At 42.1% G+C, this 26,084-nt stretch overlaps 1 long non-coding RNA gene across 3 annotated transcripts; it reads right to left on the bottom strand.

The window, feature by feature from the left end:
* Positions 1 to 240: 240 nt before the first annotated feature.
* LOC121067884 lies at positions 241 to 26,074 on the bottom strand. 3 transcript variants are annotated; one of them, XR_005818497.1, is made up of 3 exons: positions 22,879 to 26,074; positions 10,761 to 10,907; positions 241 to 1,543 (listed from the first exon to the last, which is right to left on the bottom strand). It is a non-coding gene; the product is annotated as an uncharacterized LOC121067884 (long non-coding RNA). The 3 variants fall into 3 exon arrangements; XR_005818498.1 differs by lacking the exons at positions 241 to 1,543; positions 10,761 to 10,907 and adding exons at positions 16,071 to 19,242; positions 21,367 to 21,513; XR_005818499.1 differs by lacking the exons at positions 241 to 1,543; positions 10,761 to 10,907 and adding exons at positions 19,309 to 20,418; positions 21,367 to 21,513.
* Positions 26,075 to 26,084: the final 10 nt, after the last annotated feature.

The raw sequence follows: 26,084 nt of genomic DNA on the forward strand, positions 1-26,084 counted from the left end.
GCTTTTGTCAGCTAACTTGATTACATTCTTAAAGATCAATTTTTAAATATCAATGCCTCCTGTCAATAAACTAGCCCATTATCTCTATGTACAGTCCAGCATTTTAGTTACAAGGCATTTTGCAGCCCAGGACAAACAAGCTGTCTTTTAAGCAAAATTGAAAGATTTTATTTCTCAAATGCAATGGTGAAAAAAAATGTGTAAATGTAAAAATAATTATTCTTAGATTGATTCATTTGTACACTGTGATGTTTCTCTTTCCCCCATGCATTCTGCAAAGGACAAAGCTCTTATCTTGGATGTTTCAAGACCCACAAACCCACCAACAATGCAGAGCTCAGCCCTGTGACATCTGAGTTTCCTGTGTGATGCTTCTTGTTACAGTGCTGGCACATCTGAAACTGTGAGAAATCCCCGTGTACGCCGATGTGATGCTCTTCCCATCACTACTGAAAACTGCTTTTCTAATCTCCATCCCAGGTAAAACCAGGAGGGGTAGGATGAGCCTGGCCATACCTCCTCCTCTGAGGTGCAGCGCTTCGCATGGTGTGCTGGCCACCGAGAGCGCGGAGGTGGTGTAACCAAACACAATGCTGCTGCATCAAGGAACAAGCCTGATGAAGCCTTTTAAAAGATGGACGAAATATATCCATTCTGTTTTTCTTCCGTGCTGGTGACCACAGCTTTACTCAACAGCACAAGGAAGGAAGTGAGGAAAGTGGGTTGTGGCACTGTAGCACACCGGCAGCTCTCTGCAGCTCCTCAGGCCAACACGGAGATCTTCGGAAACGCGTTATGACAGGTAAACACAGCACAAGGTGTATCAAGGGTATCGAGGGCAATACTGACAGTATCTCGGGGTATCTCTTCGTCTTTTCAGTTCAGACCCTTTATGCAAACATCACACCTATCTACAAATAAGTATGTCACATATAAGGGCCATGACTACGCTTCTGAGTGGGATGAAGCAGGACGGGGCTCTGCTGAGTAGCTGCCCAAAGCTGTGTTTGTTTTATGAGCCAGATTGAGCTGCACACAACTCACACTGATAGGAGTGAGGTTTACCTGATGTATGCCACAACTAAATTAATTGCTTGTGCTTATCAGCTGAGTGGTTTGCAGTTTTGTTTTTTTTTCTCCTGACTTAAGGCACATTTATAATCAGAGGGGAGCTGATGCACAGGTGGCATTTTCTCCACCAACATGTCTGTTTCTTGAAGGGGAAGCAATTTTTTTTTTTTTTTTACAGAGAAATCCTGGTGTCACCTGTTGAAGCAGGACACTTTGCCATAGTACTGGAACACATTTACCCACAGCCTCTCCCCAAGCTCTCGGGGCTCTAGGATGGATTCGCGGTGGTCGCACTGGGGAGGGAAGGGCGAGAGGGTGGGAGGACTGCCACCCACCCCCAGCCCCGGTTGTGCTGTGCCTGTTCCCATTTTAAGTTCAAAGCCTTCCACATGGCAGCTGAATGGGAGACTTTCCAAAATCTACAGGAGGCTGGGAAGGGATCCAGAATCCAGCATAACGAGGAGTATCCTGCCTGAAACAGAAGAACTGGCAAATAAGCATATGCGAAGCGTACCCCTTTTTGTCAGATCCGGAGCTGCTGTTTTGCAAACAAACTCCCCACCCGTTTGCGAAGCAGCGTTCACTGCCTGTCTCTGTGTAGGTGAGACTGCGCCAGCCCAAGGAGCTGACAGCAAGCCATCCCTCCTCCCCACGCACTGCACCGCTCCCACCTTTCCTTCCTTTTTTCAGCACTGCTAACCCTTTTATCAGGCACTCGTTCCTCAGATCCTAGACCTAGCAGGCTATCATATTGCCATGCAGATTAGTTTATTTTGGGGTCTAAAGACTCTTCATTGACATGTCTTATACAGGACTGGGCCTTATATTTCTCACTGAGGTTCTTGCAACAATTTCTCTCCTGCCAAATCCCTTTCTGTCTAGCTTCTGCGCCTACATTCAGAATCCATTTCCTGTGGCTTTGGTTTGGCTGGGTTTTGTGCTCTTTTTCTCTTCTTAATCCCTCAGCTTTCTTTTGCTGTATTTTTTTTTCTGCCTGTAACAGCATTTGTATAACCTTACTTCTGCATAGCACTTAAATGGCAACATCACAGGTCTGCCTCTGAGCTGACAGCACTCATTTGCAAGCATGGGAAGAGGCAGTGAAGGCCCCCTCCATTTAAACCATTACGATGGACCATGTTTGCAGAAATGCCTTTTTTTTTTTTTTTTAGATTTATGAAATCTCAAACTTTATAAAAGTTTCAGGCACAGACTTTGTAAGTCACAGACGTGCAGAAAAATTAGTTCCTCCAAAACTTCCCTCACAAGCAGAGAGACAAAGCCTTTGCTGCTCTGCATTTCCCTTCCTGCAGTGGCTGTAATAACATCCAGCAGCAATTCAGAGGAGCAAGAGGCTCCTGCTTTGTGTACAGCAGTGAAAAGCCAAAGGACGGAGCGGGCCAGTGCTTCTGGCAGAGCAGACTCATGATAATTAAACAGCAGCAGCTAGATATCCGTCGGCGCAGGAATGGCATACTTTCCTGGTGAGCTGGCAGCGGCAGGTAATAAAGCTTGCATGCTTACACTTCCATTACGAACAGAGCTGCTAGGAGCCTCTCCTCCCCAAAGAATGCCGTACCATACAGTGAAGTGAGACTGTGGTCACCAGCGTTTTGCAGGCATCTGGCTGAACGCTCAGCATGCACCGGGTGTGCAAAGCCACAGCACGCCACCCGGGCAGCGCTCAAGGGCTGCTAAGGGAAGCAGGAGCCTTCTCACTTGTGCAAAGAGGGAGTCCCTGTGCTTTTAGTGCTGTCTGGACCACAAAACAAAGCCATTTCGTGTTCTCGGCAAAGAGAGATGGTTGCACATACGAGTATGAGCCCCTAAGGTTTTTTGTGGTCAATATAAAATCCTCCCCGTTACTTCACGAGGTTCTTAGCTAATACCTCATTGATTACTGCTGCTGTAACTCCTCCTAAACAGATGAAGTATTTCAAGCACTTCAGAGAAAAGTATGTCCCCTCTCTGCACTGACGTGTGCAGAAATGCCTCTCATACTTTCTGGATCTAGCTTATCTTTCCCAAGGGCTGAGGCATGACGTTTCTCGGTTATTCTTTTCCCTGGCACTTTGAATAGTGCTTCTGCCTTGCTCCAGAGGCGAGGGAGGTCAGGATCCTCCCCCAACCATTTTGCTGAAATTACAGAAGTTCAGACATATTATTAATGTTAACATTATTAATTGTCTTAGAACATATTTTTACTGCCTTGTAATATTTACAGACTTTACTGCGAACCATCCAACTACTCCTTTGAGGCACATGTCCTTTGAAGTAATGGATACAGTATAAATGCTTGAAATCTCAGGAGCTGCGAGGGTTTAGGACGCATGTGAAGATTAGTATTTCCTTCAGGAACTTCATGTTTCTGGGATATTCTTAACATCAAACTCTAGCATCCCTTGGACATTCAAAGCTCCCGAGGGACCTAGGCAAGCTACAGTCCAGCCAAGTCCACTTATTCCCACAGTTCGCTTTCCACACCTCATTAAAAAAGTGATTCAAGATTTCTCTTCAAAGCTTCATCAGCCCTGCACATTGAAAAGAAACCTTTGGGAAACAAACCAGCATACGCTGTTAAGTGCATGCAGTACTCCAAGAGGATTATATGGCAATAAGGAAGTATTTCTGTGCAAAAACTAAAAGAGAAAAAATATTTTTAAAAAGCAGTGCAAAACAAACAGCAGAAGTTCTCTTTACTCCAGACAAGATCCCGAGGTCTTCAAGGATTCATCTATGCTTGTAAGTTCTGCCACTTTACTTATGGTAGTGCAGAGCAGCAAGCCTTTCTGGCATCATAGCAATTATAAGGGTGTGTTTTAGTCCAGGTACACGAAGCAAAGCAGGGTGCACTGGCACAAAAATTTTTGCAGCTTTACATGCAGAGTGCAGTTTTTAGTGGCAATGTTTATATCAACAGCAAAGTCATGTTCTACATAGTAAAACCTCGGTATCAGCTAGGTATAAATGCCAACCAAAGTCACTTTACATGGACGTGCTTACTTTTCTCCCTATCATTTCTCCCACAATTTTCCTTCGGACCTCTCTTTATCACAGCCCTCCTTTTCCTTCCATGCTGTATTTCTCTGTGCACTTACTTCCACAGTTCCCGAACCTCTGCACAGGTCTCGATGCAGACTGGACTCCTCCTAGTCCTCTCACAACACTTTTAGATCACAGTGACTGGTTTGGTCATTTAAATTCCAGTTTTCCATCCAGCATGCACTTCCTCTGCTTCCCTATCACATGGGTTAACAAAACAGCTGCAGCAGGTGGCCAACGCAGGCCCAGTTATTCCAGCAGGACAGGTGGGTATTAAGCAATACTGTTACCTGCTTATTCCTGCATTTTCATACAGGAAGATAGGGAATTAATACAATTTGGGAGAGGTATAATTTTGGTCTTACCATCAGGCTGCCTCGCCAGCCTATTTTCCATTGCAAAGAGGTCTCCCTAAGCATAGACTTTATTTTCCCCCACACAAATTCTCTCTGAGGCTCTCGCCCATTTATATTTATCAGACATTTGAATTTGAAATCTACAGCCACCCCACAAAACAGGATGAGGCACCTACGTGTGTACGTCTGTCTTCCCTGATGCTGTTCTGGTGGCAGCAGCATGGTCACTCCTGACCCCAGGAGATCACTGCTGGAAGAGCTCCTGCACGTCCCGAGGCAGCCAGCACCCCCAGCCCCGTACGCGTGTGAGCAGTGCCTGCTCGCAGGCAAGCACGAGCTGGAGGCAACGAGGGGGAGAATCCTCCACCTGAAGCAAAGGCCACCTCTGCGGACATCACATCATGCCATGGATGGCACCAGTGGTTTGAAGAGGGGTCTGAGGGCTCAGGTTTACCCATTAAAATGAGTACAAAGAGCCGTCTGGTTTCCTTACTGTAGTCTCACCGGACAGGGTGCAACACTTTGGGCTGGTAAACTTGAGGATTATTTCTCTGCTGGCTGTGCTGCCTACACAAGCATTTGATTTTTGGAGGGGAAGCACTGAGAAGGGTGCTGGAGAAATGCCTGCACTGTGGTGAAGTCCTCTCTGCAGGTGGGGTAGGTACTGGGCTGCTTCAAAACATTGCTCAGGGAATGATCCCAGCCCAGAAAACTAACTTTTCCCCCAAACAGCTCCAAGCATGTATCTACACAAGCTGGAAAAGCAAAGGGCTGACCAGCATTGAGTACAGTACAGTGGGATTTTAATCCCCGATTACTGGGTGTTGGTCATATAAACAAGCTAACAACAAAACAAGGAAAGACCCTAGCTGACGTGACTATAGGAGGAAAAAAGCCAGGCTTCAAAATCTGCCTTCCTTCATGTTTACTCAGCTTGAGTGAGGACAGACAGGCTGCAAAGCACACAGTGCTGGAAGTAGGAAGCTGGAGCACCATGTTGATTCAGACATTAGCCTGAATCCTGCGGTGACCCAGATCACAAAGATTAAAAGCACCACAATCCTTGAACTAATGAAGTAGGTAAGTGGATAGGACTTAATGATGGTGTGATACTCGGGTTACAGTCTGTGTACGTCTTGCAATAAAGAGAAACTCTTTGGCTGGCTGATGAACCTACTTTTCCGCCTTCTTCCCAGCCTGTCTGGAACCAGCACTTACACCTGCCCAGTGTCTCGATCCTGCCAGCAGTCCTGAGAGGGACGCTAGGTGCTAGGAACATGAGAAATGGCTTAACTTTCTCCTATCAGCTGCTCTTTTTTTTTTTTTTTTAACCACTGTAAGCTGTTTAACTAGGGCAGGGACAATTTCTTTTCATGGATTTGCATGCTGGATGCAAACCACAGCTCCTATATTTCACTGGAACCACTAGCTGCTGCTATAAAAAAATAAAAAATAAATTATAAAGGGATGTGCAGTGAGAAAGTGCAGTGATTACCTGGAAGAAAAGCACAAATAGGAAGGTCAGGAGTCCAATGATAAGTGATATCTAGTACATTTATGTGACAGTGATAGAGACAACAAACAAACAAGGCACCAATAGCACTATCAGTTATCAAAGGAAAAATTACAGCACTATCAGTTGCGGGTGAATGTGGAATCTCCGTAGAAAAGCCTGTACCTCTACTATGCTGCTCTGATAACAGAAGTAAACACTGAGACACTGAGCGATTAGGCTGCTGCTTTAAGGAAGATGATACAAACAAGTCACTTCAAACTTCGAACAGCCCCGAAATGTACCACAGCCTCTGCACCTATGTCCCGGCAAGCACAAGCAGTTAGAGCGTGTGGCAATGGTGGTGTAAGGCATTCAGACAGCACAGCGGTGGGTGACTGTCACAGGTGTACTCAGGCAGAGAAAACATTTCACAAGCTGCCATTGTGACACTCTCTGTCCATTTTCTTTTTGCCAGATGGACCAAGCTGCAAGGGAGCTCATGCACTGGGAGAAGTTACTTGTCAAAAGTAGAGACGATTAAAGAACAAGAAAAGAGGATTTTTTTCATTTTTCTTTAGGAGGAGACAAACCATGGGGTATGATGTATTACAGCAGGGCTGTCTAACCCTTGGAAGATGGGATGGCAGTTCTGCAGCACTTCTGTGGACCAGCCCCGACTGCACCTGAGTCCTGTGAGCACAGAAGCTTGTGGGGCTCAGGATCCACATATGGGAGCATGTGGAGCCCTTGGGCTATGGCCTCACCACCAGAAATCCCCGAATTACAAACTGCATCTCTGTTAACTCTCCTTACAGACTAAACACATGGGGGACCTCCTTTAACCTCTGCAGGGAAGCGCATGATCCAAGGCATGAATACGGCAGCCAGCCTGGTAAGAACCGGCGTTTTGTAATCAGGGTAGCGAAGACTGCCATTAGTTCCTCAGCTTTCAAGTCTCTGTTTTGAAGAAGGTAACACTCCCAGCGACAACCGAAATGATTAAGACAGCAGAAACTGCAGAGCAGATGAGTAAATAATAACCACTTGACTCATTTCCTAACTCAGAGATGTCTGGAAGCCTAAATTAATGAGTCTTAGAGCAAAAGACTCTCAGCAATTCCACCTTTTCTTTTTATTCTACATAAAGAGAGAAAAGTCTGCAGTGAATGGACCTTGTGACAGCATCGTGCTTGGGCCATTTACAAAGAAGACTACACTTTGTGATACTTACAGTCATGCCATGTCTTAAAGAACAGTGCACGGTTAGGGGATGGGTTGGCATCGCACCTTCCCCACATGTGGGCACCATGTGGCCCTCTATCTATGGGCCCTTTTTGCTCTCCCAGATGCAGAACATCAGTGGCTTGGGTTGTCCTTTATCATAATGGCCAAACAGATTTTAAAACAAAATTTTCGTGCTGCAAGGAAGGCTGAGCTTTAAAGAATAAATAGGTCTTTGGTAAATTGGTCTATGGATGTTGCCAGAACTTGAGCTGGACATTTCATAGATGATACAGGAGAAAATTATTAAATAGTCTTCCAAGGTGACCATGAAATCTGGTATTCTTAGTACATATTCATGGAGGTACCTGCTGAGATATAAATTTAACTGTCTTGTAACCAGAAGCGAGTCACTAAAAGTATCCCAAATACATAATTCCTGTTAACTGTAGGAAAGAGCCCCAAACATCTGCAGCCAATAGGATCCTGATAACAGACAGCCTCTCAGATGGGGTAAATGGTTTCACAGTGAAAATATAGGACATGCTAAAAACACCAAACATTTTCTCTTAGCTATAAACCAAAGTGGAACAATTGGAATCATTGAAATATTTTTTTTATCCTCATGACATGACTGTAGGAATCTGGAAAGGATATCAACAAAATGACTGGGGCTGGTGATCTGCTCAGGAGCCAGCCATAAACCAGTTAAGGACAAGACTGATGATAAGGCTCAGTCAACAGGTACTCTGCTACGTAAATACGAGAGGGGCTGGGATCAGGGAGCACTGGCTGGCCTCCTCAGATATGAGGCTATCTATAACTGACAGACTTCACTGTGCGCAGACAAGCTTCATCAGGGTAGTTTCAAGCCTGGTAGGGCTTGCTCAAAAGACAATACATTGGAAATTGCATTATTTCTTAACCCCATAGTAATCTCAGATTAGCTTCAAAAGTATAGAAAAGCCAGGTTTTCATGAACTTTTACAGAATATGCTGATTTCTACCAGCCACTGCTGGCACCAGCCTGCTTTTCTTTGCATATATGATGATTCATAAATGGTACTCAAGGATTTAGGAACCAAATCTACCACACTTTACAAATGCTATATTTCCCTTAAACAAAGAAACATAAATTTAAACAAAGAAACATAATTTTGCGGGTCTAAAAACATAAGTGCTATGTAGGGCTTGTGCTTATCCCTCAACAGGGGAAATATTATTAGCATATCTAACACAACATGGCATTCTAGAGGGAAGCCTTACCCTGGATGTACCCACAGAAATTCACCACAAGAGTAAATACATGATAGAAACAATTCTCCACACCTTTACAACTTGCAATCTGGATTTAGGAGTTCAAGAGATAAAATGTTAAGGTAGATATTAAAACTACTTCATTTGACTGATTGAATGTCCAACAGAATGTCAATGTCCCCAGTCAGCTGAACAAATGACTTTGCTCAGAAATGAGGCCTGGGGAACATTATTCACAGTTTCAAATTATGGAATAATAAAAAAATTAGATAATCTACATTATTCGTAAAGGCTGGTCCAGTGAAAGACCCAAAGAGCCTGAGCTTAACAAACCTGAGCAGCAGAAGGTAACTTCCAAATTTATGAATTAGTTGTTTTGCTCTTATATATCACTCATTAGTTCTCAAGAGTTTATTAAAAATAGCAGCATTTCAAATTTGGGTAGAAAAATTATACCAAAATTATAACCAAAAATATACGGTGTACCTACAGTTTTGGAAATTATCAAGTGATCTATTTTGAGTTACGACACTGGTAAGGGATTTGCAAACATTTTGGATGCTCCAGTAATTCAAAACAGGCATGACATACTTAAAGCAGGAGGCTTTTCCAGCCATGTGATCCATTTGTTTAGGCCATGATTCCAGGAGGCCTCTTACACAATCCTGTCCCCATTTGTCCTACCTCTATTGCTTCTCGCATAGATTTCCCATGAAATTCCTGTTAAATTCCTGGTTGCCATTAGCATGACTGTGCATACACAGCCTGCTGCGTGAAAGCGGAATAGCCTTTCATCCAAGGTGGCACCTTCACCTTTCTCCCTCCCCTTTTACTGTATCTCTCACGGGCGGAAATTTTAACTCCTTCTGACTCCAAACATTTAATTGAGCCTCTTAAGCATCGGTGCCTAATTGTCCCCTGTTCACCAAGAGCCAGGCCCTGCAAGAATGTGACTTCAGCTCATCAATGAACTGCCTCTATGCAATGACCACAGAGATCATAGATCCCAAATTCAGGCACCTTGGTGATGTGTGTCAGATTAGTTTGTGTGTAGCAGTCATATGTGTTAATTAACATCAGCATTGGGGTCTAACATACATCTCTTTTGGAAAAGTTACTGTATTTCTGTGGGCTTATCCAATACCCAGGATGATGGGCCTGAAGCTATCTTGAAATACACATCCAATTAACCGCATGCGGAAGTTGTATGCATGGTGTAGAAGTGCAGTCTCTCAAGCCTTTGTAGAAAAATTGTCCCAGAAAAACAGTCCTTCATAGACTCGGATGAGTTATCATCTCAGAACACCATGGCCAGATACAGTCTTTATGAAAAGCAAATATGCTAGGTCGTTAAAGAGGGGCAATCTAGATCCTAAATTTTCCTATCTGAACCCACATACAAATGAGCACTCAATTAGGATTGCTCTCTGCAGACTGTTATCAATAGTGAGATGACATCAATATTCAACACGATGGAGTGTTTTCACCACTGTGGTTAGGAGCACTGTGTTTGTCTATATTTCATTTGGGTCCTGGACTCACATCTGTTTCTTTCCTGCATAGTTGTTGCATATTAAGCCAGTGAGCACAGCCCACGGATTTTGTTTTATGTGCTTAAAACCTGCTTGCAGTCATGAGGTTTTAAAATTCACACTTCTTTTCAACTGCTGAAGCAATACTCTGGGACAACATATCACAAAAGCAAGGCCAACTGCCTTCCAAAACGAGATGTACCATGAAACAAAATAAATTGCAAAGAAAAATGGGCCACTGCAAAAGCAGAAGGAAAATAGTGCAAGGTAATAACATAAGCAAGCAAAAAAGCAAGCAAAAAATATACAAGAGCTCACACCACTCTTCCAGTCCACAAAATACTCAAATAAGGGCAGCAGTATTCAGTGGAAACTGCACAACAGCATCATTGTCCAGCTGCTTTGTTCTTCTCCTGTAAATGTGGATCTAATGTCAAACACTGCAGTTCCCTGTTAGAACATAAGGAACTAATGCTGGCCACACACTATGAATCATAACTAGCTCTCATCTGTATTTAAAATTTTTGGACTTTGAACAAACTGACCGAACAGCTAAATATACAATCCAGTTCCCATTTCTAAAATCCCATTCCTGGCAAAGCCAGCAGTTCACAGCAGGTGATGGCTCTCTGTGAAGATACCAGTGCCTTCTCTTTTCAAAAGAGATGTGATACAAGCTCCTACTGATTGGCAGGGATATATATTCAAGCAGACAGTTTCTCTGAGCTATCATTTCTCCCTTCTGTGCTGTCCAGATATGAGAGTAGAAATTTAAAAGTTAATTACCTCGCAATTTTGCTTCCTTAAAAATATTTTGTGAGATTCTAACTTCTTGCTCCTGGTACAAGACTGTGAAGTAGTGTTACTGCCTGCGTTTGGTCCTGAATGGCACTGGTTGCAGCAAAGAGTGAAAGCTATATCTTCTTACTGGCCCTAAAGATAAAACAGGAAAAAGAAAGAAAAGGTGGGTTTTAACATCAGAATTACTACATATATTACAGCTTTTCTGAAAAATATAAAGTTCCACACTGGAAATCCACTCTGACTTAACAAAAACATCGCTCCAAGATAAACAGATAATTATGAATAAGTGGCTGCAAGTAATTTTGAATAGGTAGCTGCATAATACTATGCAGACAAGGTTGATTAGACTTGGAAATGTTTCAATGGGGCATGTAGACTGGCTCCATATACTATGAAATTGAGGTTTTCTGTCATGCATAAAGCCAAATTCAAGCATCCAAGATCCATAATGCAAGTCTGGAAAATGATAATGATTCTTCCATAGTCGTGTAACTATGTAATTTAGAAACTTCACCAAATACTGCTAATCTTATAATACATTTGGAAATGCCGTATAGTGAAAATAAAGTGATTCCGAAAACCAGGATATTTGGGGTATCCAGCATATATATCTTCCTAATGGAAGATTCCAAATGGTCCCATGGAGCTCCAGGGCAGTTGTGGTGGCCTGGGCTGGGTACGGGTGAGGTGTAGTTCAGGCAGGGCTGAGCACACAAGGGGATCGGGTTGAAGATCTAGGATCCTGTGGGGCTGATCAGGGCAGCGATGGCCAGCTGTGCTCAGCACTGCATTCCTCAAGGTCTCCCTGGCTGCCATGTCCAGCCTCACGCTGACTGATGGGCTAGAATATAAAATGGAGGTCACATTATTATTCCTGAAAAAAAAGCTGATGCTAGCTATATATTTGCCTGCGTTCTCAAGGAAATGGGACTTACACAATCACACCGTCTGTTGGTACGGCCGTTAGATTTACCCCTACAACAAATCCTGAGTCTGTTGGTCAATTTTAACCACATCTGACAGAAGGGCAAGGTTCTTAAAGATAAAAGCTCTTCCAAAGTCAAACAAATCTGCACATGGGTTGCAGTGAGGAGACCGCAGCAGTTACCTCAGTGTGAGAATAAATTGCCATGAGAGCTCAACAGCCATGGGGGTTTGGGGACAGTCGGTACGTGTCCTGGATGGGCAGTCAATGTGCAGCAGACCTCAGAGCCACCACAGAACTGGCTGTGTCCTGCCCAAAAGAGCACTGGGGCACCGGGGAGGTCATAAGGACTCGTGGGGGACACTTCTGGTTTGTGAGGTTCTATGGGACATTGGGCACCTACCATAGGAAACCAGGCTGCAACAGTTCTGCTGCTCAGCTTGCTGTTCCTTTCTTTAAATTAATCTACATAAAATCCTTGTTAAAGGTCACAACAACAGAGATAAAGTTTGCAAGAATATGTCGTCAAAAGCCAATATTTTAAAAGGCTGATAGTTTCAAATGCATCATGCTGTGACATTATAACATGACAGAATTATACTATACTAAAATAACTCCCGATGCTTACATAATCTGTAGATTAACATTCTGAAGCTCTCACTAAAAAAAAAAAAAAAAAAATCCTACTGCCTTATTATTTTTGGAATTTTATGTTAAGGCCTCTAATGCACATGAAGCAATGAGTAAAAACAGAAGAGTATAGAAACTCAGAATCACAGAATGGTTTGGGTTGGAAGATCATCTTAAAGATCATCTAGTTCCAACCTCTTGCCATGGGCAACATAAGCAGTTTTCCGCTATTTTCCCTTTTTTAAAAATGAACAAACACCTTAGGAAGCTGTTATTCCTGAAGGGAGCAGTAAGAGAAATTGGGTGAGCATACTAGCATCATTTTGCAGTGCTATCTTCTATTTTTGAAAACATCAGAAAAATGCGTATTTCCTCACTTTCCCCATCCTCACCAGCATCTTCTGTATAGAACCACCCTAATCATCAGGAAAGCAGTACACCTTATGATAACAACCACTAGAGGATGTGGTCTGTGCTCTTGGGAGAGCACAGAATCGCCAATTCTTGTCGGATTGGTTCAGGAGGAAGTAGAATGGAAAGTTTCAGAATCTGGATAACAACTGTGAGAATAGCACTAAGATTATTTTAACCACTTACTAACTAGAATTGGGAATGTACGATTTGTTTTCTATAGAAGAAAAAATTGGTTCCAATATTACTTTGTTCAGTTGTGTTAGTTTATAAAGATGAAAAAAAAAATGTCTCAAAATGTCTTTGAATGCAAAAGGAATCAAGCGGCAGGAGAGGCTTTGCTCACAAATTCAATCCCCTTAGCCGGTAGCATTCTGCCCAAATGTTATCTTTTATTTTATTATTTTTAACATTGTCAGACTAATGGCATTTTTGTGGCTGTAGCCATCACTTTCTGACTGCCCTATCTCAGTTTCTCTTTTTTTTGTGTGCCCTTCCTTCCCATAACACAAAACTTTACCAAACTGCAATCAAACCTCTTTAACTGCATATGCTTCTGCTTTGGAAAATAGCCCATGCTGTTTCAGTTATCTGATCCATAAAAGATCCCTTTCCTTACCAAGTTACTAAAATTTACCTAAACTTATTAAGATTACTTATGCCTCTGAAGGCCTAATTAATGCTTAGACACAGCAACATGATAGCAGCTTGCGATCTGATTAAAGACACTCAGCATGATACAATCTATGAAAGTAACACAAAGAATTTCAACTCTGGTCTGCAGAGTTAACAGCAACATTAAATCATGTAGCGCTACAATTCCTACAGTGACAGATTGTTTGCAGTTAAAAGAGGTCAGCGAAAACAGCAAATGTCATGCAATAAATACAGGGGGAAGGGGGGGCAGAAAAATAAAAAGAAACTTATTAAGACTGAAGAAATCACCATATTTTCAACTAATGTAAATTAGTATATTTTCAGTGTTGACGATGAACTCAGTTATGCAACAGAGCTAAAAAATTGGCTCAAAACAGTTATTAGAAAATAGAATGGTAATAAAAGAACAATGGGGAAAATAAATGAATGAATTAAAACTAGTTCCACCCTGAAATATCCAGCAAAAGAAAAATACTTTAAATTAAATTAACTCAGATGAACAGAACATTCTAATATCACAGTGAACTCAGTCACCCCACTCCTCCAAGTGCTGATGATAGTTTCCTCTTGTTATCTGCACAAACTTCCACATATCTTCAGACCCACGGTGTTACTTGCCAAAACCATAAAGTGGCTGGGCTGTGGTACCCGATTTCTAGGGTATGACAAGCAAAAAGCCAGTGCCTGGGAAGGGTTCCTTCCTAAAGGAAGAACAGCTGGTCAAACTGAAGCAAAACACATACGGGTTTTGCAGTTTGGTACTAGCAGAGTGACCCGGACAGGGAGTAACTGTAGGTTGTGCAAGCCCATAATGCAAATAAGCCTGAGCTGATTTCCAAGTGTTTCATAGATTAAGTACATTTCAATACTGATAAACTCTTCTGAAACCAGTTCTTGGCACCGAGGTTAACCTGCTTGGAAGAACCAGTATTTGTTCCAGAAAACTCCCTTACCCTCAAAACCAAACTTGTACACTGCACACTGGGGGCTTGGGAAGGTCAGGCTGGGCAAGGCGCTGTTCCTGCTAAACAGTAATAGAGATGGTAGAGCCCCAGTCCCTGGGAACAGACCCCACACTGTTTACTTGTACAGTTATAGCCACAGTTGCCAGTGATCATCATGAATCCTTTTCTACAGCTCCAGCTTTGGAGGTACTTTGGCCTTTAGAAGTCAAAGGCTTGGGCAGTCCAGCACCTACACTGGATGATGGTCATGGCAGGCAGCCTCCAGAGAGCAATTCAGTCCCCCCAAGATGTGACTTTCCACTTCAGAGTGCCTATCTTGCTCCTCTGCCTCCTGAGAGAGCCTAGGTTAGCAGGGCTCCAAGTGAGGCGCTCCTGCTAGGTGCTTACAGCTGGGCAGGATCAGGCTGTGCCAAGCGTCTGGGCGGCTGTGCAAGGCAGAGGTCATGACCATGCAGACTTTGTACTGAACTCCAAAACAAGTGACTCTGCACTAAGCTCAGAAAAGAAATATACAATTGTGCACAGAATAATAAGCCTCGACCATATTTTCCAATCCCTGGTTTCCATAGCACTTTGCAGTACTACTTGGCAGTACATCAGATACTCTAGCATTTCTATAGGCTTCTTTTTGTATCTCACTGCTCCTCCTCAAAATCAAGGTGGCTTTCTTTACATTGTAGGGTCTCACAGTCAAATCACATCCCTTTTCTTCTGCTTCAGAAAAGTGCCTTTCCTATTCAAAACTTTTGAAAGACCTTGTAAATCTTCCTCTTGTTCTCTCTGTGAGCCCTTCTGAAACTGCCATTCTTTTTTAATTTCTGTTCCCTCTTCCTGTTTAAGGACTTTCCACGTTATCTGGTACAGTCATTAAAGTTAATTACTCTTCACTGTGACAAGTATGTGGCATAGGCCCAGTCAGCAAATGGTCTGTTCCATATTAAAAATATAACATATTCATAATAACTTTGTCCAAGATTCATACGATGTGTGTAGAACATACTGGCCACCCCAAATGCCTGGGATCAAATAGAGTTTAAATATTGTTTAAAATGGATGTTTTAGTTTTTTTCTAAGATAAATTACAGGACTCACTTTTGAGCCTCCTGTAGTCTCATAAACAGCAGCTGACCAGCCCAGTCAATCAATACAGATATTTAAATAAGACTTTGGTAACAGTGACTTTGACGTTTCACTTTTTTTTTTTTTTTTCCTACAGAAAAGGTAGGCAATGGTAATAATAAAGCTGCAGAAATACATATCAGAGTTTGAAATCCTCACTACCCTATAGGACAAACAAACACTAAAGACGTTTAAATGACAATGCAGTTTTGTAGTGTTTAGTAATTACCTGCATAGACAGCAGTACATTCAACACTGGACTACAGTGAAGACACTCCTTAAAGAGTTAAGTACTGTTATATTCTCTGAAACTTCTGTGGTAAAAATTGCTGAAGACAAAACAATTCACAATTTAGAATGCATATTTGGAGGTAGGAATGGCATAGAAATCAGATATATGAGGTTATTATAGCAATTTGTCTATGTCATTTTGGAAATGCAGCGAATATTAACAGCAGTTGTCATAAGAAGTGATCCCATCTTCTACTCTTCAGAGTGATCTAGAAAAACAGCTGAGTATGCCCATATCGAATAAAACAGGAATACAACTTTTAACAATATACTTTTTTTTTTTTTAATGAAAACTTCAGTTTGCACAATGGAAAAAAAACAGGCATAGATTTCACAGCATGACACCTGACACATGGCCCAGTACAGCTGTTGACATGGACAGAATAAAAAAATACTATGCAAGAAACTCAGGACACGGCAACAGCACTTACAAACACTCTCCTCTCACTTAAACTTCTTAACAGGCAAAAAAATATTCCAAAAATCAGAGTAACCATTCTTAGGCTAGAGACAAGCAAGAAGGTCTGTGTAACAAAGCCTATTTTTGGAAGTCACACTGTTGAAATCAGTAACAGTACCAAGTATTTTGGGATCCGTGGAGATCCTGTTTTATCAAGGCTTATGTTGAAAGAACACCTAATACTTTTCTGCCTTATTTTTCACATCCTTTATCAAGTACCATCTCAGGTGCATTGCAGTTATTTTGTGAGAAACACATTTGAAATGTCTTAATTCTACAAAGTAATCCAAGCCCAAACTCAATTATGATTTTCCTTGATTGCCTTAATTTATCAGCTATGTAATGCTCTCCCATTTCATGAATTTCTAAGCTGCCTCATTATTTTCTGTGCAGTACTTAAGGCTTGAAGATGTACCACTAGTAGTGGCTGCCCAGAACAAAAGAAGTTTCCACAAGCACTGGGGTAGTGAGAAGTCAGTGCATACATGCATCCTGTTAATACATGATGCATTCTATCGAAAAGATAATAGCTTTTTTTTTTTTTTTTTTTTAATTGCTATTATTTTAGGACAAGGAGAGTAAATCCCAGCAGGGTGTTAGAATTTGTTGCACAGGTTCCCAACTAATGAACGCCTGTAATACAAGAGAGATGGGAGAGGCAGGACTCATGCCAGCTCTGCAGAGATGGTTCAGGGCAGACTCATACAAATATATTTTCCATCTGGGGCCAGAAGTCATCCTGGCTGCAGCCAGGGGAAGTGGTGGTAACACAAGCCACTGTGTGGGTAAGAAAGGGAGGAGAAGCAGTAGGAGCAGCCCCACAGACAAGAAAAAGCAGGGCACAAAGATGCTGAGGGTGAGTGGGGGAGCAAGGAGGCAGTGTGTGCAGTCCTGCAGGGCACAGAAGCGAGGGGGTGGCATCAGCTGGTGCCAAGGCTGAGAACCAGCGCTTTACTTTGATATCCTGCTCACGGAGGGTATCCGTATGGACCATTTTGGTACCCTGCAGAATGATGCAGCAAATGCATCTGTCTTTGTCAGAGATTTTTGGTGTTGAGGATTGCAAGGATCTGGGAGAGCAGACACCAAACTCTGCAATTATTAGGCAGATAGATACTCTGTCGAAGAGCAACTGAAATGGTGTGGTACAAAGGAGCATTCCAGACACTTTCATTCTGTTCAGCCAAGGGACTGTCTTGAACTCAATTTAATCGTAACAGAAATACCAGAATAGAACATACAGTATAAAATTAAATACAAATTTGTCATGTAACATAATACAGTGGTAGGACACTAGCGGCAATCAGACAAGCAAAGGCTATGGAGATGGACACTGGTAGCAGGACGTCTAACCCAGGCCAATGTACTCAATGTGATGGAGGTGTCCTGGTCTGAAGTATACCTATTTCAAAAGATCTTAAGATATATGTATGTATATTTAAGACCATATATATATACACATAGTCTTAGTCCAGTTCTATCTCTGTATACATTTAATGTTTTTAACTGGGACAGAGAGATCAGGATCATGAGTTGCTTTTCAATCCAGTCCTCTCAGAAGAGCATTGAGACTTCCAGATCTGTTTGTAGTTCTGCTGCCTACCTGTTGTGTAAGAAAATGGATGGCTTTACGTTCCAGACACCAATTTTAGTGACCATTTTAAAGGAAATGTATTAGTTAAAAGAAATTTTGATTTCAGAAAATGGCACTCCTGCATATTTACATTTTTTATTATAATATCTGGCCTTTGGGCTCATTTGAAGAATTGGTCCTTAATGACGTTAGCACATTCTACGTCAATGTAACTTTGATGACTTTCGTGGTTTTATGGTCTCCAAAAAACAGAGTAGAGAAGAATCAGGCTACCAGTTTTTCCACAAAGGAAAAAAGTGGAAGAGATTTCTGACATACCCCTGTGTGGGGGCATACATTACCAAATGGTTTAGCTTATTTTTCCTTTAAGGTCTGCCTTACTTTCAAAACAGTTAATCAGTGAGAAAGAATCTAGGAAGGGATTACAGAGGTTCTTGGTTATTACTACAATCATTCTGCTTCCCCTCAGACAATTCCGAGGTCTACTAAGATGGAAAATAGTCTCTGATTACTTTTTTTTCCCTTAAAAGCTGGCAGCTTTTTAATGAAGAGATAGACTGGAGTAGCATGTGCAGTCACTGCAATCTGTTCTGATCAGTGCTGGCTAATTAAGGCTTTAGCTAATTTAATTTTGAAAGATGGTTTGAGTTAGAATCTGAAACCCTTTGTTTAGTAATACAAATGAGAACTGAAAACATATGTTACTCACAACGGAAAAGGAAACAGCGCTTGTACAACTGATCTCGAAGGAGGCTGTAGGTGTCAATGACAGCAGTTAATTTTACAGTAACAATTCTGACTCAAGGCAGACTATAGTCTCCTAAAGTGTGCAATAACCTGCTGGCAAACTCCGGTGCTTGAAAAAGGACACCAGAAATGAGAAGGCTGAAGTAATAAGTGGTGAGAGTGAATGGAAAACCTTCAAAAAAGGTTTTATTCCCTGTAAAGTATCTTTTCCAGAGAAAGGGCAAGAATGCAGTTTTGTTTCATTTGAAGAACCGTCAGTATGAATTTCTATTAGTTTGACTAGCAACGTGCAACATTTTTCCAAATGTCTTGAATCACTGTCTGTGCTAAGCTATCAACAGGCTGACAAGGTGTGCTGCTGCTTCGTGGCGTTCTTCTCACGGGCTAAGGACTGGTGGGGCTGCGCGCAGGCAGCTCGTACAGCACAGCTCTTCTGTGCTGTAGTGCGGTTTGAGCCAGAAGATTATTAAAGATGTGCTCTTTGTTTACTTTACCGGTAAACTATCTGGGTGTTGTCCATGATGAAGATGGGATTTTGAAGAAACACAGTTAGGTAAGGTGATGGCTTTGGCAGTAAGACTGGCCTAGAGAGTGCCATCCCTCTCCACCTTCTCAGGTTGTAACTTCTGAAGCCATCTTTGAATTGAATCCAGGGCACCTTCTCACTGCATGGTAAAACTCACAAGCTTTAGAATATATATAGAATGTCACTCAGTATAAAATTTCTGCCTTTTAATGCTTTTACGTGGCCACATAAATATAAGTATGTCTACAACAAAATTTCAAGTTGGTTCCCCTTACACTTACTGTGATTGTGATCAACTCATTTTATGCTGCTAAAAAATGTTATATATTACAAAAATATGGTTGGATCATCTTTTAAGAATACTCAAACATGTTCAATATTCTTGACATTTGGCTACCTGTTTGCTTTCACAAAGCTCTTTCTTGAAAGTGAAAATACAGCAATATTTTTCTGGCACTGTTTAACTTTCTGATTCTTAAATAGTAAAGCAATGCTGCTATTTAGATTGCAAGGACAGCAGGAAAAACATTTACTCTATTTAAATCTTCCCTTTCCGAAAACATGGTTTATTTATTTATTTAGAATATGTGGAAACACACTTGATAATAGGTTTTTTAAAAAACAACAAAAGGATCAAACCAGAGTTATGAACTGAAATTACCATAACAGTATGAAAAGGCTGATATTTCAGAGCTAAAGACATGTCATGTTGATAGCTGGCAATTCAGATGGAATTTGTCTTTTCCAAACATGGAAAAGTTGCACGTTGTCTAATCACTCTCATAGTACATGAAGTTTTATTTCTCAAAAAATCTTTATCTTTTAAAATGGTGTTGACTTAAGACATTAGAAATGATTACAGTCTACAGCAACGAGGGGAAAAAATCAGTTGTTAAACATGTCTGACTCCTGGAGATAATTCAAATGGAAAAAAATCCAGGTCATTGGCCTTTTTAAATAGACCCCCGGCAATATTTACTCCTCCATAAATAGCACAGTCACATGAAATAAAACTGTGTTCAGTAAAGCCTGCAAAACAAAAGAACAATTTACAGACTGAAACGCAAACTGTGGCTCATGTGTTCACTGGGTAGGATTAAGTGAGCTTGCTGCACGGTCTGTGCTTAGTGCCTGTGGTGTCAGATCCGCTGGAAGGAGAGCAAGTCAGGTCACCTAAGGGGCTCCATCCTTCTGCAGAAAGGCTGGGACTCTGCTGTACACAGCGACCTGTGAGAGACAGCTCCTGCTGTAATGCCAGGCTTCATTGCAGCAGAAACAAGTGCCGCTTCCTTTACCATCATGACTAAGAGCACACCTACACAAGGAAAATTCATGGGCATTACTATGCTGCTTTAATTTGACCACTATGGCTCTATTGCTATAGTAAAGGCGGTAAATTTCCCCAAGGTAGACAAGTCCTAACATGGAGGTGTGTACTCCTGAAATGGCGAGAAAGGCTGTTTACTTCATCTGCTGGCAAAAATAAATCTATAAGTATGCTACAGACAAAAAGACAAATGACTAATTAGTATAAACATTACTTAGATCTCACAAAAGCTCATTTCAATCTCTTTCGTGGGCATATCCACAGTCATGACTTTCCCTCTCTCTCTCTCTTTTTTTTCCCCCCCAAAGATTCAGCTCTGGGAATAATGTTATCGCAGGACAATGATAGCTGTCTCTTTTAAAACTTTTCCAGCTCTGAAGACTGTTGAGTAACACTTGAAAACGTGAAGCAACTGCACACAAAAGCTTCATAACCTATATGATAAATTCATAGAATCCACAAGTGCATAAAACTTGATTTTAACCATTAGCCAGTGAGTGGGAGGATGGGTTATAATTATTCAATATTTAGGACTCCTAAAGTAATGAAAACCACTCATTCTGCTTTTCCAGCATTTTTTTTAAATGTCCCTGAAAAGATATAGTTTGAAACCAAGGAGTGACAAAGAGGGGACAAACTTGCACACGACGGTTGTCAGGACACTGGCTAGCAGACTGCAGAGAAATGGAGAAATGGCTGTTGAAGAAGACTTGGCTCTTTGTTTCCAGTTGTTAAATCACAGTAGAGACACGTGAAAATATAAAAATTATGTTCTGCTATTATTTGCCAAGTAAGAAATTACTATTTCTGACATGGGAATAGAATTACGATTTAAGATACAAAACTAACTCCTTATAGCATATGCTATGCTGTCAAAGCGTTCGGAAACTCTGGTAGAGTGAACTTTTTCCACCTTGGATTTACTGAGAGACTTACCCTTCTCTTCATTTCTCTTTGTTATAGCCAACATATCTGGTTCACATCTCTTGGCCATGTTTTGTACTTTTCTGGCTGCCACATTCATTAAGTTTCCAAGAGCAGCTGATTCTTAGCATGCAGTAATTCTTGTCAGCCTGCTGAGAACTTGACAGAATAAACCTTGCTGTTTGTTTGTTTAATTCCCTTCACTGAGCATTAGGAATTATTTCTGAAAGAACTCTAGCTTCCAGGTGTTCGCTATTAAATGCAAACATTTCATAACAGAAATACTTCCTTTTTATTTTCTAAATGTTGTGTTGAACAAGCTTTATAGAAGATTGCAAAGCTGAGGAGAGTGCTAGCTGGCATTTACATAGACCTGGTATTCCACAGACAAAAGCATTTAGAAAGTGGTAGTAGTAAGGCTACAGTTGGGTGGGTTTTTTTGGTGGTGATGGTTTGGTATTTTTTATTTTATTTTTTTGGCATTTCAGTGAATAGGGGTGCCACTTGCTACATTTAAAAATACTACAAATCCACTCTTTTTGCTTAAGATCTTTCCCCATTTTACATATAAAATACAGGCTGATCTTTAGCACAGAGAACAGATTAATAAATACATATATGTTCACGTTCTGTAGGTTTTTGCTAAGAAAATGTCATTACAGCAAAGACACTAGCTGACTTTGAAAGCTTAGTTGTAAACCTATGTTCCTAAGGGTTGCTTTGCATCTTTCTAAGCCAGATTCCTATTGCTATCTCAGACAGCACCGTTTCCACCCAAAATGACAGTTCAAGACAAAGACAGAATTAAGGAGTTAAACTGGGGTACATTTTCACTGCACTATCAGTTATGACAATCAGTGTATGCATGTATGTATGTGCTTGTGTGTACAAACTCCTTAAAATAATTTTTTATTTGCAACCCAGTCATGCTGGATTGTCTGACAGAAGATTTAATTAAAAGGTTTTTAAAATAACAACATGAATCAGAGCTAGTTTTAACAACCCATTGCCTGCAAACACCCATACACATAGTTTTGCCTGGAAAGACTGTAGTGACGTATTCATAGGTATGTGGAAGGAAATCTTACTCAGCGCCCTTAAAAAGAAGGTCTTGCCAACTAATCTCTGGTTTCCAATCCCAGAATTTCAAATCCTGCTCTGGGAGGAAGGTGACAGATGGTCCCTGAGATAATTGATTCTGTATTATTTAAGGATTTATCAAGCAGAAGACTTAGGAAAACTTCTGCTAGATAGTGACTAGCCAGTGCAGACCACAGAACACGCAGTTAACCTGATGTTTGTGAACAGTTCGCTTGGTTTTACTGGGACGGTTCAAGTGCTTAAACTTAATTGAGCACAACCTTAGCCCAGACGATATTTTATGTTAGTTGACATACCTTGAGAAACTGATGGAATGGCACAATAGTAAATACAAGCACTGCTGCAGCCAACAAGGGTTTTCCTTAAAAATTTTCATTTTGAGAAGCAAATCAAAATAAATTTTCATAACCTTTCTCCACAAACCTTCCTGGTTGAGGGTTCACGTACTTATGACATCCTCTTTACTAAAATATTCCTCCCACTGTCTCTGACAACTGCGTTTCTGGTAGCTTGGCCTCTCAGCACCTGTACAGAAGAATGGGAAAGCAAAACTGTGGTTAACTCCTTGCCTGCTGGCAACCAGACAAATCCCCATAGCAAAATCTCAGCAGCAACCCAGTACTCGAAGCCCCACACTTCCAAGTTTGACAGGGATCTGAAACTTAATGATACATAATGGTCCTATTCACCTTTCCACTCCTGGATTAAAAAAAAATGCTAGGAAGGTACAGGGAATAAATCTCTGTGACTGAATGAAAAGAACTGCAAATGTGACTTTTAGTTAAATCTGTTCTAGAATGCTGCTTCTCCGTTTTGAATAACGATCATGAATGATAATGAGTTTTCTTCCGAGTAAACTTAGATACGCACATAAGGTTTTGCAGAATCAGTGCTTCAGTGCACATTGAAGGCTCTGATTGAAGAGTGGGAACAGCCTGGCAGAAAATTACTATTCACAACATTCTCTGTGGACACCACAGACTTTTATGAATTAGATTTGGAGCCGGCAGCTTATAACCTGGCATCATCGCTGTGTGCCTTTAAATACTCTGTAGAAACCATGGGGTTCAGAAGCTGACTCAGAAGCAGCTCAGGCAGCTGTGTAGGAAGCAGCAGCATGTGCAGAAGCGGGGAAGGCAAACTTCAGCCTTCCCGAATGCAGCTATTTCAGACTGCCAGCCGCAGCTCTCGCTTTCAGTTTTCCCCCAGACACCCTGGTCTGCACACCTTTACCTTCAAACGGCCTCCCACGTCCACGCAATTCCACCGTCCTCAAGCAAACACCAGTTCAACCATTAGCTTTTCGATTTGGGAAACTCTAGCTGGTTTACAGAGCTGCTGCTCATTCTTTTCCAAACCAGAAGAGTTATATTAAAAAGACAACAGAAAACTCAATAGCTAAAAATACTTTTCGTTTATTCACGATAATAAAGCAGCTTATTTTTTGCTCCGCTGACAGATTTCACCAGTACTTCTTTTATGAGCAGTCCATGAAGATACGGTCTGAAAATATTTTCCAGTGCAACTGATATGAAAATTCCATCATTGCAAGGCTATACCTATTATTTACTTAGGGCTTTGCGTCACAAATTTCAACTGCCAACAGGTTTTTACAACATTGTTTTAAGCAGCATGGCAACCATACCATAGCCTAGTAACCTCGGAGAAAATATTTTACATCTCAGAAAATATTTTTATGTTACTCAGAACCTACATAATGCTTTTCATTAACTATTTTCAAAATGTTTAATTGATGAAACTTGAAGGTAGGCACTTTCACACGGGGGACAGGCAGCAAGGGTTGAGTTGCCAATAAACAGTATACAGGACACACTGGACCTTGTCACTTTCTAAAAATGGGTGCAGAAGAAAATGACAGCTGTTGCAGGGCAGGCAGGAACAGAGGAACACACTGACACGAGGTCTGGGCCTTAGTGCTCTCTGAGTAGGACCTATGGGCCGTGTAGTGAAATGGGAATTAACCAGGTAAGGAATGCAAGCATTTCTTTTACTGCAATGGATACAAGTCAGCAGTTTAAAGGGCAAGTGTCTAAAGTATGCCATTTGGTCTTCAAAATTGATTTTATGAAATTATATATATATATTAAAATGTCTGCACACATACAAGAAAGATAACAGTATATTACAGTTATCTCTGTTTACAAAACAACCATTTTTATGCTCATATAAAGCTACTATCCAAATATGGCTTTTGATTTATGGATTCTGCACACTAAGTTTAAACTTCGGCTCATGAGAGCACATGAAGTGCAATTACCTTACAGTATTTATGTCCTACCAAAATTTTAGATTTTAGCCATTAAAATGCTAGAGATTTTAGCCTTTAAAACGCTAAAAATGCTTACTTGCTGAATTGGCACCTAAAGCTAGGCACTGGAAGAAACATGCTGATGTGCATAAAGCCTCCCTGTACCTGTATGACCATAAGCCAAGGCATCCCACATGCTGGCAGTTCAAAAGCTGGGCTGTTTTCATATGGAAATGGGCCTGGGCAAAAGTCACTTTAAGGCAGCCCAGTGCCGCATGCACAAACATCATGTTTTTCATGTGCTGCAGCGATCACAATGCACGCTTCTTACAGCCTAACTTCAGCTTGAACCATATAAACCATACAGCATGTTTACTTTTTGAAACTCATTTGTAACTGAGACACCTGATGAAAACTTTACTCAAACATAGCATTTAATCTTTTGGTTAGGAAGATTATAATCTCATATTTCTTTCCCCCACCCTTTTTATCTATTTTACCGGCGCTCTCTGGATCAGACACCAACACTTGCTACCCCCAGCCTACACGATTCTCAGTATTTTCATCCTAAGTCAACAGAGGAATTAGAAACTCCATAAAAATTCACCCCTTGAAAGATAATCACGTGTTTACTTCAGTTTGTGCTTTGCAGCCTGCAGAACGAGATTGAGACTCGGTGTGAGAGAGTAAACGCCACGGTAACCCAGATTCAGGGCAGCCAAATCCAGCCGGTGACATAAGGACGCCCCAAAACGTTGCGATGCTAGGAGGGTGCAAAACTAAAGCCAGAGGCATCCCAAAACGCAGCCAGGTGCTGCCGGAGCTCCCGGCGTGTGCAGCTCCCCCGTAAGGAACACCGCCCGGTACCACGCGGGAGGGGCGGCTGAGGACAGCCCCCCACCCTCCTCCTTCCCCCGCGCTATCTGAGCAGCCGGGGGGCTCCCGAGCCCCGCACCCCCTCACGGCCCAGCTCCGGAGGCTGCCAAAGCCCCGGGGACCGCCCCGGGCCGGACCGGGCACAGAGCCCCCCCGCCCGCGGGGCCGGGGCCGGGGCCCCCTCAGAAGCACCACCACAACCTAACGGCCGCCGCGCCTCCCGCCCAACGGCCGCGCTCCGCAACCGCCCCTCGACGTTGGAGCGGGAAGCCCCGCCCATCCCCGTTTCCTTCCTCCTGATTGGAGCATCTTACCGTCAATCCCGCTCCCCTTCCCCACCCCTCCCAGCGCGGAGGGCGGGGACTCCACGACCCTCTCCTCTCATTGGGCGCCCACCGCCGTCACTCACCCAGCCACGGCCCCGCCCCTCACCCCCCCCCTTCCCCTCGCCGTTGGCAGCGGGCGGGGCAGGAGGCGGGCGGGA

This window comes from Cygnus olor, chromosome 3, assembly GCF_009769625.2.
Source record: "Cygnus olor isolate bCygOlo1 chromosome 3, bCygOlo1.pri.v2, whole genome shotgun sequence".
Lineage (NCBI taxonomy): Eukaryota > Metazoa > Chordata > Aves > Anseriformes > Anatidae > Cygnus > Cygnus olor.